The following is a 12,053-nucleotide window of genomic DNA, read 5'->3' on the forward strand; positions in this document are numbered from 1 at the left end:
TCTACAATCCCCCTCTTCTTTCCTCTTTCTACTTTACTTTCTCTCTCCTCCTTCTCTTCTTTTTTTCTCTCTACTTCTCTCCTCTCCTCTCCTCTACCCCTACCCTCTCTCTACCCTCTCCTCTCTCATCTCTCTACCATACTTTCTCTCTCCTCCATACTCTTTTCCTAGTCTCCTTTGCCAAATCACCCCTCTCTACTCTACTAATTTCTCTCTCTCTCTACTCTAGTCTAATTTCTCTTTCCTCTTTCGTCTCTCTACTACACACACTCTCTCCTCTCTTATCTTTTTTCTCTTCTCTCTACTCTCTTCCTAGTTTATTCTTTTATATCAAATAAATGATTAGTTATTTAATTAGGTAATATTCTTTTCTCATTGTCCTCTCTCTTTTCTATATATTCTCTCTCTTCTTTCTTTTCTCTCTCCTCTCTACTCCTAGCATTTCTCTATCTAGTTTGCTTTCTCTCTTCTCTCTCTCTTCTCTCCCCTCTCATCTTCTCTTTCTACTCCACTCTCTCTCATCTCTTTGCTCCCTCTGCTCTCTCCCCTTTCCTCTTCTCTTTCTGCTCCTCTCCCCTCTCCCTCTCCTCTCTCCTCTCTCTCCACTCTCCTTTTCTCTATCCTCTCTCTACTCCCTCTCTTTTCTATTCTCTATTCTCTCTCTAAAATATGTTCTCTCTCCTCCCTACTCTCCTCTCTCAAATCTCTACTCTCTACTCTCTACTCCCTCTACCCTCTTTCTTTTCTTCTATCTTCTCTCTCTATCTCTCTATCTCTCTGTCTCTCTGTCTCTCTGTCTCTCTATCTCTACCTCTTTCTATCTCTCTCCACAATAGATGGTGGATATACCAACAAAGTTTAAGAGGGGAATGTGCATGATACAATTTTCAAATGTTAGGCCTTGCTATTGGAATAAGCATCGATAAATGCTTTGGAGTGAGTACACTAGTATATGCATCAAAATAGGCAATACAAAAACATCAAAGACAACAAATGTCATATATCAAGGATTAACCAACATGTATTTCAAGGATTTCATAGAAGAGTATATCGATAGTTATAGTGATGGGCATACAAGAAAAAGGAAAAAGTAGGTATTTTGGCCCTAAGGATCAAATCCCTGCTATTTATGTTTGCTATCCGATCAAACATAGGCCATAAGGAAAAAACATTAGAAACAATAAATGCCATATATTAAGGATTATACCAACATGTATTTCGATGATTGCAGAGAAGAATGCATCGATAGTTATAGTGATGGGTGTACAAGAAAAAGGAACAGGTAGGGATTTTGGCCCTAAGGATAAAATCCTTGCTATCTATGTTTTCTATCTAATCAGACATAGACTATAAGGAAAAGAAGTGTAAGATATGATATGCATGTGCATCCATATATAGGGGAAAATGCACATGATGATACCTTCAATCAAAGATATTGTCCTTCTATAACTGATCAACATAGCAATCCTGCAACAAAAAAAAAGATATGAAACTAAAGTTAATTCCATCAAACATGATGTGTAAGCACGTATAGAACCATAAGTTCTTGGATTAAAGATTGCTGCCTCTCCTTCAAGTTGGAATAGCTTGTTCACAAGATGCTTCATGCCATGTTGCTACCTATACTCCCTCTCTACTCTTGACTTGGCTTGCATATGAGAACTAGTAAGAACAACCCATGCAATAAATTAGTATCTCTTAAAAAACTAAACATATAAATTTTTTAAAAACTAATTAAATAAGGTCATATTTAGAAAGTTTATTTCAAAGGTAGCATAGCCACCACTTCCAAGGTTTTATGTCAAGCCAAACTCAACTCGCATGCATGCATGCCTCCTCCTTCTATTTCTTCCACTGATTAGTATTTTCCTTAGTTTCCTCCCTTACTAATTTCAATTGCTTTTTTCAAATTAGGTGGGATGAGACATGCCATTGATATAGACATCTCATGCCTTTGAGTGAAGGTAGGAGAGATGTTTCATGGTGGACATTTGCATATAATCAATTGAAAATCTATCTTCTATAGATGGCTATGGAAACTCTCTATGGAGAGTTCTTATGGCCATACCCTTTTTCTCAAGTCACAAGATTTTGCGCCTTCCATAGCATAGTAATGTTATATCAATATTTGAAGAAAACAAGGTCATGCATATGATTGATAAGTTCTTTTCCCCTCCTTATTCATGACCACTACCATGTCTGCATATTGATGATGTAGGAGAAGCCAAGAGGAGTCACTAGTGTCCTAGTCCTATCTGTTGTAGAGACCTCGAACATGGATGGTAGTTGCTATGGGATAGAACACCACTGTGGGATGCACTCTCCTCTCTGATATGTATAGTTGGCTCATAAACCTTTATGTTGATGTCGTAAAATGGGAGAGCAAGGATATAGTTAGGGGGCAAGGGAGTAGGCAGTGGATCTAAGGTAGTAGGGTCTAAACCTTTGAGATTACTCGGTGGAACTATTAAAGCTCCCAAAGCCATGATCTAATGTGTCTAGTATCTGTCTCCTTATTAAGTGTGGAGAAGGGGCCTTTGATGGCTCAATAGCGTAAAAATTGGGTTGGGAAGGACTTGAGGGATAGGCCGAGGAATGGATTGGGGAAGGTCACTCTGTCAAGTATTGGGTCATTGTCTCTATGGTGTCAAGGCATCACTACCACTGCAAGGATTCCAACCACAAGCAAGGTTACAACCTAAGGAGTGAGGACGAGAGCACTGGCTCTGCTCGATATGAGCAAAGTGCTTTGACTCTGCTCATATGATATAATGATATTTTGAGTTCAAGGTGTGAATATCCTTGTCTAGACTAAGAAAAGAAAACTTCTATGTATGGTAGAGTTTGGTGAAATTGTTTTTTGTCTTGCTTGAGATGATAAAGGAAAGCACTTGATAGTAGGTGGATTAGATGTTGTTCAACTTTTCCATCTACCACATTTTGATTGGGATTGGTCATGATTTTACCTAATCAAGATTGAGCAACATATCAAAAAAAGATGAGTTTTCTTTATGTGTTGCAAATCCAATATTTAAAGTGCGCCTTTTAGGAAAAGAGAAAGCATTGAGCTGAGCTGGATTAGGAAAAAAGAGGCCATCTGAAAAGAAGAGGAACTTCATGAATATGAAGGGGGGAAGGGGGAGAAAATGCTAGCTAGGCAATGTGTGGAAGGGGAATGCATTGTCCTCTCTATCATTAGGAGTCCCCATTGATAACAAGGGAGGAGTTGTTGTGGTGAGCCATAGCTAGCTATGTATCTTGATTAATGTGGGAAGGTAGCGATGCAATGATTCATGAAGAGGAAAACATAATTTTTTTCAATTGATCATTTTGGTTGAAGATGAAGAGAGGAAATAATATTCTTGAAGGCATGTATGTGTTTTGTACATGAACGCTGGTGATGGCAAGGTTAAAAGGCAGAGTTTGTATCAAATTATAGTAACCATAGACAAATAATAATTTGTAGAGTAGACTTTGGTGCTGAGTGATATTGTATATGGTGATGGTACCCTATCAGACATAAATTGTAGTGTGTTCCTAAAAGAGCAAAAGGAGGTAAACTGCTTGATGTAAGCTACTATATAATATTGTATCTTATCTACTAGGAAGCTGGGACTGCAGTCAAGAAGAGGTTTTAGCTAGGACTATATCAAGAAGAGGTTTTTCATGGAATTATAGGATGAAGGCTCGATCTTCATTTGGGCAAGAGTGTGAGTCTAAGGGACTTAGGAGCTTGCATATATAATGTAGGTAGCATGGTTACTATTGAAGGAAAACTTGGCAATTAGAAAGGTCCACTATTAACGTGTCTATTAGAGTAGAAAAGAACTTCTATAAGCCTCATCTTGACAAGTCATGGTTATTGATAGAAAGGTTAGACCTTCATTGTGGGAAACAGTGTGATTCTAAGGGATAAGTCATTAGTTCAGGAGCTAGCATAGATATTGTAGGTATTGTGGTGACTATTGAAGGAAAACCTAGCAATTAGAGAGACCGACTATTAACATGTCTATTGGAGTAGAAAAGAACCACTATAAGCCTCATATTGACAAGTCATGGATGTTTGATAAAGAGATTATGCATGAAGACTAGAGTATGATTCACCATTGAGAAAGCACACTTTGTGTAGCTAAGTAGGTGAGTTTTGGGCTACAGTTGTAGCATGATTGGGAGACAAAGATGGCAATCAGTGCAAATTGAGGCGTTTGGTCCATGTGAAATTGCATTATGGAATTTTTTCTTTCATGTCCTCTATGATACCAAGATTGAATAGGAGTCAAAGACTACAATTTGTGAGCTAACTAAAAGTAATAATAGTACAGACTTGAAGACCATGTGATCATAGATAGCTTCCATGTTTGATTGTTGCATGAAGACATTGACTGCAAAAATAAAAAAATATCTTGACAAAATGAAATGCAACAAATGTAAGAAGACATGGCATATTACTAGTAAATGTCCTACCAACCTTGGAGTACCAAATGCATTGGAGGACAACTTTGTCTCCAACCCACCTGATGATTGAATTTTCTAAATCTATAATAGGCATGTGAACCCTATGTATGCAATGGTGGATAAGGGTAGTTGGGTGTGAATGAACTGGAGGGCAGGGGGAAACCCAAACCCTAGCCATCTAGAGGCTATATAAATAGCCTAAAGGGGTCACTCTCAATGTAGAGGAGAGTATACTAGTTGTACTTGTAAACAACTCACTGAGCAAGATCTTCTTCTTGTAGTTGAGCTTTCTCTCGCTCCCTCTTGCACACACTCTCATGCTCTCATTCTCATATTTCAACACACAGAATGCACTATAACTCTTAGTAATCTCTTCTCTATACAACTAAACAAACTCAATTTGGCCAAGAGACTTTGTATCTAAGTTGATGGACTACACAAAACTCTTCCTACTAAGACAATAACTCAAGATCTTATCTCTAGTCAAAAGGAATTTATACTAGTAATACAAAGTACTTAGCTCAAAACAATGCTTCTAGATCACTCTAAATAGCTTGAATGATGCATGTAGTCACTCCAATGATACTATTCAGACCAAGATCTCTTGAATTACCTATCAAAAACCCTCTCTTTTCACAGTCAAGGTTCACATATAGTAGTACATATTCGGCCATAAATATGGCATGTTTACTCTCTTTCCCAAACACTAAGTTTACCTTTCAAAACTAAAGTGGGACTTGCCTCTCCTTTGGTTCTTGCTTATTATAAAGCTTTGATTCCCTTCAAACATAGTAGAATGGTGACCTCAACACATTAGTTTTCTTTGTGTTTCATTCAATGTAGATTCTCCTCCTTTTATCCCTACTCCTCCAATCTTAATCTTGGGCACTATGTCTTTTCAATTGGTCCCTTGGTCACTTCTTTGGACTCCTAAAATGTTTTGAACCCCTTTCCTACTTGGTTCACCACTTTAGACATGAGGACTAACTTAAGAATCTCTTGAAATACTAGTACTAACTTACTCTTGGAAAGTCTTGACATACCCTGTTACTCTTGTCAGGTCATGTTAATGCCCACCGTATGAACTCTTGGGACAAGCATTCTCCATTATTTTTTTAGTTTGGAATTCCTTATATACTTGAATTCTTGCTTGGACCTATAAACTAACTCTAATTTACCCAACATACACTAGATAGGATACAACTCTCATAGATTCACATGCAAAATGGATTGGGAGCTTATAAAGAGGCCTCATTACTTGAAGCAAAGTCCAAAATCAACATGAATTTAAAGAGATCATTTAGCTATGAAGAAAAATCTAAAATAAATGTATGCTTATAGCCAACATGTCATACGTGTCTTTAACCATGCTTATACTTAGATGGCAAGGGAGGTTTAAATTTTATTTTTATCACCTAAACATCACTAGAAATGTTGTTCTTATAATATTCACTCATAAACATGTAAACCTATTGCATGAATTCAAAAAAATATATTTTTTTAAATCTCATTAAATACATTTTACATTCATAATGGGGCCAATTTCATGGACATATTCACAAGTTATAGAAGAGTATGATTTAATGGGGCCTTTACATCTACAAAGGGTTATGTAGTGAAGCCTCCATGGGTCAAAGATAACCCAATTAGTGGCAAAAGTATTTTTGGTGATCCTTTGAGTGAGTTTTCACTTTATTGTGTATAGAAAAACATTTGAAACCTAGATGATTTTACACTAGGCACCCACTTGAGCGCATGTTATATGTCCAAAAGAGGATCCTTTTCTCTTTTTGTTGTGGCATCAACATGTTTTTATAAAAATTGAGCACATCACATCAAGAAATTCCAAGCATAGTAGTGGATTACTTGAGATTAGGATAAATTTGGGACCTAGGTGGTTTTACACCAGGCCCCCATTGACCACATGTTATATGTTCAAAAGAGGATATTTTCTCTTTTTGTTGTGGCATCAACATGTTTTCATATAGAATTGAGAACATCGCGTTAAGAAATTCCAAGCATAGTAGTGGATTACTTGAGATTAGGATAAATTTTAAAAATTTCCAAGCATAGTAATGGATTACTTGAGATTAGGATACCTATAGTGATATGTAAAACCAATTGCCTCACATTGTAGAAAAAGAGTAAGGAAACAACCTACTACATGAGGTAAAGTAACTATCTAATGTTGTCATATGCTTACTCATGAGATCATCTTATCTTGCTCTGAGAAAAGTTTCTCATTGTTGTGATGCCACTTTCATTTGGATAATTTTAGGGCAAGACTTTTCCAAAAGATAGGAATGTGAAAATGGAAGGTGACTTTGGCTAGAGAGTCTTGTGTACAGTGCATATCGAGAATCAAATAATAATAACTTGATTAGAAAGTAAATGAAAGAATCATATGCAATCTTTTCTTGAGAAGTGATGTCAAACATTCATAGAGTGATTGACTATACTTGCACTACCAATGAGGGATATTGAAAGGATCTACCAATAATATTGTAAATTTTTGCTTTTTTTTAAAATAGATCTATTCCATGCTCCAATATAATGAGATAAAAGCTCAATTTTCTAATTTGAGAAATAATTGTCACTTTTTATTTGGAAGGGCTCCCACATGAATTAAGATTTAGGACCCTGTTGACACATGCATGATACCACAAAGTTATATTGAAAGAGAAATTATTTATAAAATTATCACACTATAATATATGAAGGATATGCCAATGAAATTGAATACAAAAATATGCACAACTTTTTTAAAATGCTAGGCACCACCATCGAAATAGGCATTGATAAAAGATTCACTCTCTATATGCTAGTATATGCATCTAAATAAGTGTAATGGAATAAATCTTGAGAAAATAGACGATATATAGACACAAATTATTGATGCAAATTTTGACGATTGTAAGAAAACATACCCACATGTACATTGGCAAATACAAAGAAAAAAAAGAAGGGATTTGACACTTTCTAGTGTAGAAAAAAAAGAAAATCAAGGATTTGGCTCTTTGCAAGGCTAGATTCCTATTATACATGTAGACACAAGCCTGATTGGAACTGTGTGGGTAGTTGGATGGGATGATGAAAAGAGTGATAGATATGCTATGAGACTTTGTGTGAAGGTGCTAAATGAGAAGCAAAGAAGATAGCCACAAGTGAGAAGAGAGCATTGGGGCATTATAACGACCCTCAAATGCGATATAGACTACTTTATGGGTGCTAATATTGTTATTGTTGAAACAAATTCCTTACCATTATTTGGAATGATTACCAGTTGTGCCATATTGGATATTGGTATGTTGTGATGGATAGCATATATTAAGTCATTAAACCTTGAATTATATCATATAGCAAGAAGGGATAATCCAATTGTTGTTGACATGTTATCAAGGGCACAATTTGAGGATGAAGAGGGAATGATGGAGGATGAAGAGGAAAATGAATTTGCTATTGAAAATGCTTGTTTTACAATAGGGACTTAAGTTATAGTAGCTATAATTGCAAGTATAGGTGTCATAAATGCTAGTACAACTATCATAAATGTAGGGATAATAGTAAATACAACAAGTGCAACATGTAGATTGATAGGAAGTGTTGGTGTAGTAGTAAATTCAATAGCGAATAAAGTGGGTTTAGCTATGGAAAAACCTTGTACAATAGACAGAAGTCATTACAAATGTTATCTCTCAACCATGGAGATATTTTTGGAGGATTTATATGTAGGTGACTGGTTGAAAACAAGACAGTGTCTCAGTATGCTATCTAAGAAAGACAAGTGGTTTGAAGAGGAATTCAAGAGGATAAAAAGGAAGGTAAATGGGTTAGATATTTTAAAAGTATATGAAGAAGACGAAAGGGGCTCCATTAAGAGTCCTTGGTGATAGAGCTACTCTACTCCAGTGTTTATTTTCGAAAGTCCCCTATGTTTTTTCCATTGAAGGTTTCGTGAACAAGTGTCTTTCTTGTGGAAGGGCCTTTTCAAAATGTTAACCTTCAATAGATATGCATTCTAAAGTTTGCATGTCTAGCTAATAGAATAGTATTTGAGAAAAAAAAAACTATGACATTTATATAAGCTATCTTGTTGGTTTTTCATGTCCATTAATTTACAAAAATCTAATATCGACATGATATGATGATAGGATATTTATAACTTAGTACAACATATGAGTAATTATTTAAGCGTTTAAAAAATTATAATGCTATCACCAAAAATAAAATTGCAATGCCCGGTTGAGGCTAAAGCTCAATCAATTAAGATAGTCTAGAAAGGCAACAAGATAGCTTTGCAATCATCCATAGTCTCAAATGAAATAGCAATACAATCAAATCACACCATTACTTATACTTTTTTATATCAACTTTGTTGCTACCACATAAACATTGCGATGAGCTTTTAATTCATCCCACGTTGTATAGATGGCATCCCAATCAACATTTGTAGGATCCTTAGCACCATTGTGTATGAAAGGAACATGAGTTGATTCAAGCTCTAAAGTGACAATCTGTTGTGATCATTGGACTTAATATGATTCATTTTGGGGAAACCTCTCTCATATAATCAATCGTGCTTGCGATAATGACCAAGCACGCATGCCATGACTACCCTTCTATAGCAAGGTTTGTAAAATCATACCCTTCTCTAGGAAGGGCAAATTTTTTTACTTGCCCTTGGATAACAAGGTTTTAAAAATATTTGCCTTCTCTTGAAGGTCAAAACGCCTTAGAAGGGCTCTCCAACCCTAAAAAAGAGTCAAGGCTCCGTCATGTCCTAAGGCCCGTTCCCGATGGACACGTTTTTGTGTTATCGAGGAGCAGACAGGCACGCTGAGGTGTCGGGCTTACAATAAGGCACACGAGAGCACGTCGCGAGACGTGTTTTTTCGACGGATCCTTCGGGGGACCCGAGACACAGAGAGAGAGAGAGAGAGAGAGAGAGAGAGAGAGAGGGAGGTTTCTAAAAACTCTGGAGAGCTTTTCACCCTCGGAGACGTAGTACCGGTGGGAGCGACACCTATAAATGGTGAGCGCAGGCCCGGCGCCAGAGGTAGCACACGCAAAAAACACAGGCTCACGCACAAACAGCGCCCTTTATACCTTCAATACAGCAATATTGTCTATGGCAGCCATAGTTGGGCCGTGGGGGGGCTTCGCGGGCGGTAGCCCCTTCGACGACGGTTGGAGCAACGGTGGGGTGTGCAACCTCACCATCTACTACGCGTCCAACAATCTCAATGGCTTTCGAGTCGTGTACGGCAACGGCACCACCGTGTTGCACGGCAGTGCCAACGGTACCGTCGTGGAGGTATGTACGTCGTAAAATTACTAGCCAAGTCGTGGCGCATTGCTTTGATATTGCTATACGTTAATAGTGCGTAGTAGTACATCGACTATACGTTCGTTCACTGACGACGTGGACGTGGACGGCTTTGGATATTGTAGGTCGACTTTGGCTCCAACTGACCGTGGGTGGGAACAAGAACATCTTCCATCCCGACTCCAACTACAAGGGAGTGCTAGCGATGGGCGTCTCCTCCGCACAAGCGCCTCAACTGAAACCCTCTGGCATGAACGGTCACGTTGTTCGCCCACAAATCCTTGGCTTCTTCGGCCGTCAGGGTACCCATATTGATAGCCTGGGCTTCTACATCTCCGATCCCCGCTTCAACTAATTTATAAGAAGCCGGCCCGCCTCTTTGTATAACTATGCCGTGGTTGAGGCATGCATGAATAAATAACTTCCGTTGTCGTCTTGTGAATGCCAATTTGGAATTTCTTCGTTCAGAAATCCTCAATGTTTAAGCCACCGCAATGGGTAGACCACGACGGTTGTCTTTTCACGGTTCAGCGTACTAGAAACTTCTGGAGGAATTAGAGACCGGTCACGCCCAAGGCCACTGCGGGGAGCAGGAACCCCCCCCCCCCCCCCTTTTGCCCCCACTCCTCAGAGGGTTGCAATTAGTGGGAGTGGGGGTTCCTTACCCCTCTCTTCCTACCACTTACACTTGCCAAAAACTGAGTGCTAACACTGGGTTACTAGGGTTATCGCATTTCATTGGGGGATGACATATTTACACGGATTAGCAACCAGACAGTGCACTTCTCATAGAAAACGTGGGACTGATTTTGTCATTTCTCATGACTAGTATATAGCTGGGACATGGTGCGACCCCTATGTGATACTAGGATCCCAAAAGCCCCGTTCGTCCCATTGCCCCTGGGTGTGCTGGGGCCCTTAGAATGGAACCCAAAGATCACATATACTTCAGCTTGCTTTCTCTCACTCATGCTCTCATTCGCACCGATGCACACCCACGCATGCACACACATATACACATGAAGAAGTATTGAGAACCCTTAAAAGAGATCATGTGGTCTCCTAGGCCTAAAAGTTTTACAAGTCTATCAAACTAGTGATTTACAAATGCAAAATCAAATGTCTTCTTCTTCCTCTTCTTCAGAGGAATTGGCTCATCAAGCACATCACAAATTCGAATGGTGTCAACTATAATCAATGGCTATCCTTAAATTTTCTAAAAGCAACATGCCAATCAAGAAAGATCAAATGTTCTTCAAAATGAGGGTTGTACATCCCAGAAGATACACCATGTCTTCTCTAGAAGAAACCCCACATCAATTCAAGATCCAAAGTCAATCATTTTTTCAATCTTTTCACATTGAGAATATTATTGGCAATACCTCACTCTGTGTTTCCACAAGTAGCGATATAGTTATGTACCTTCTGTATGTAGCCTATAAATTAGATATTATTTTGTGTTACGGGGGTTCAGTATATGTAAACCCTCTATATCACATGCATTCAAGGTCTTTTTAATAATACACTCATCTATGAATTTTCTTGAAATAAAACACACCCTTTTTTAGTCAATCAATAAATTGGCCCTCTATATGACACCCTTTTGTACGTAAACATTTTATAAAAATAGTGTATAATCAATACCTTCTTTTGAGCCCGCATGATGTGCTTACATATTTTTGAGCCACACCCTCGAGATCGTGTGTTAGATTAAGGATTTTGCATGACCCACCCTACGTGTATCTTGAAATTTATTCATCACATTTGATTTGCAACAATTGATTACTGCCTCCTTTGGCTAACAAGGCCTTTGAATAAATGTGTTATGACTTGTAATGTGCACTATAGGGTAATGCATACTATACCACCACTCATAGGCATGTTCCATGATGTGGCCTTTGCATAATAGGATTTTAATTGAGCAAATAGCAATGCACATCATCCCCTCATCCCTATATATTATACCTAGTTTTTGATTCCTTTTGTCTACCTAATAAAGGTGAGATTTACATCCTATAGTGCATTGAAACCCTCTAAAATGCTACTATCTGTTAGAATATTGGAGGGACCCATCCTGTGTAAAGTGCATATATTTTTGTGGAAAGAATCGAGGGCATTCCTACATTATATCATGGAGTTCAAATTAGGGAGCACCAGGGTACCCTCTTGAGCTTTTAGGCGGTAGATTAGTTCTTAAAGTAACCTCAATTTCTCACTATGCCACTTGATTTGTTAGCTTGTAGCCAACATTCGTTGCATGCATGCGTTTCAA

At 38.1% G+C, this 12,053-nt stretch overlaps 1 long non-coding RNA gene across 1 annotated transcript; it reads left to right on the forward strand.

Moving 5' to 3' along the window:
* Positions 1-9,526: 9,526 nt before the first annotated feature.
* On the forward strand, positions 9,527-10,209 carry LOC148041591 (uncharacterized). Its single transcript, XR_015692450.1, has 2 exons — positions 9,527-9,769; positions 9,907-10,209. It is a non-coding gene; the product is annotated as an uncharacterized LOC148041591 (long non-coding RNA).
* The last annotated feature ends 1,844 nt before the right edge of the window (positions 10,210-12,053 follow it).

Source organism: Lygodium microphyllum, chromosome 1 (genome assembly GCF_053477565.2).
Source record: "Lygodium microphyllum isolate KBCC chromosome 1, Lygodium_microphyllum_v1.1.10, whole genome shotgun sequence".
NCBI classification, from domain to species: Eukaryota; Viridiplantae; Streptophyta; class Polypodiopsida; order Schizaeales; family Lygodiaceae; genus Lygodium; species Lygodium microphyllum.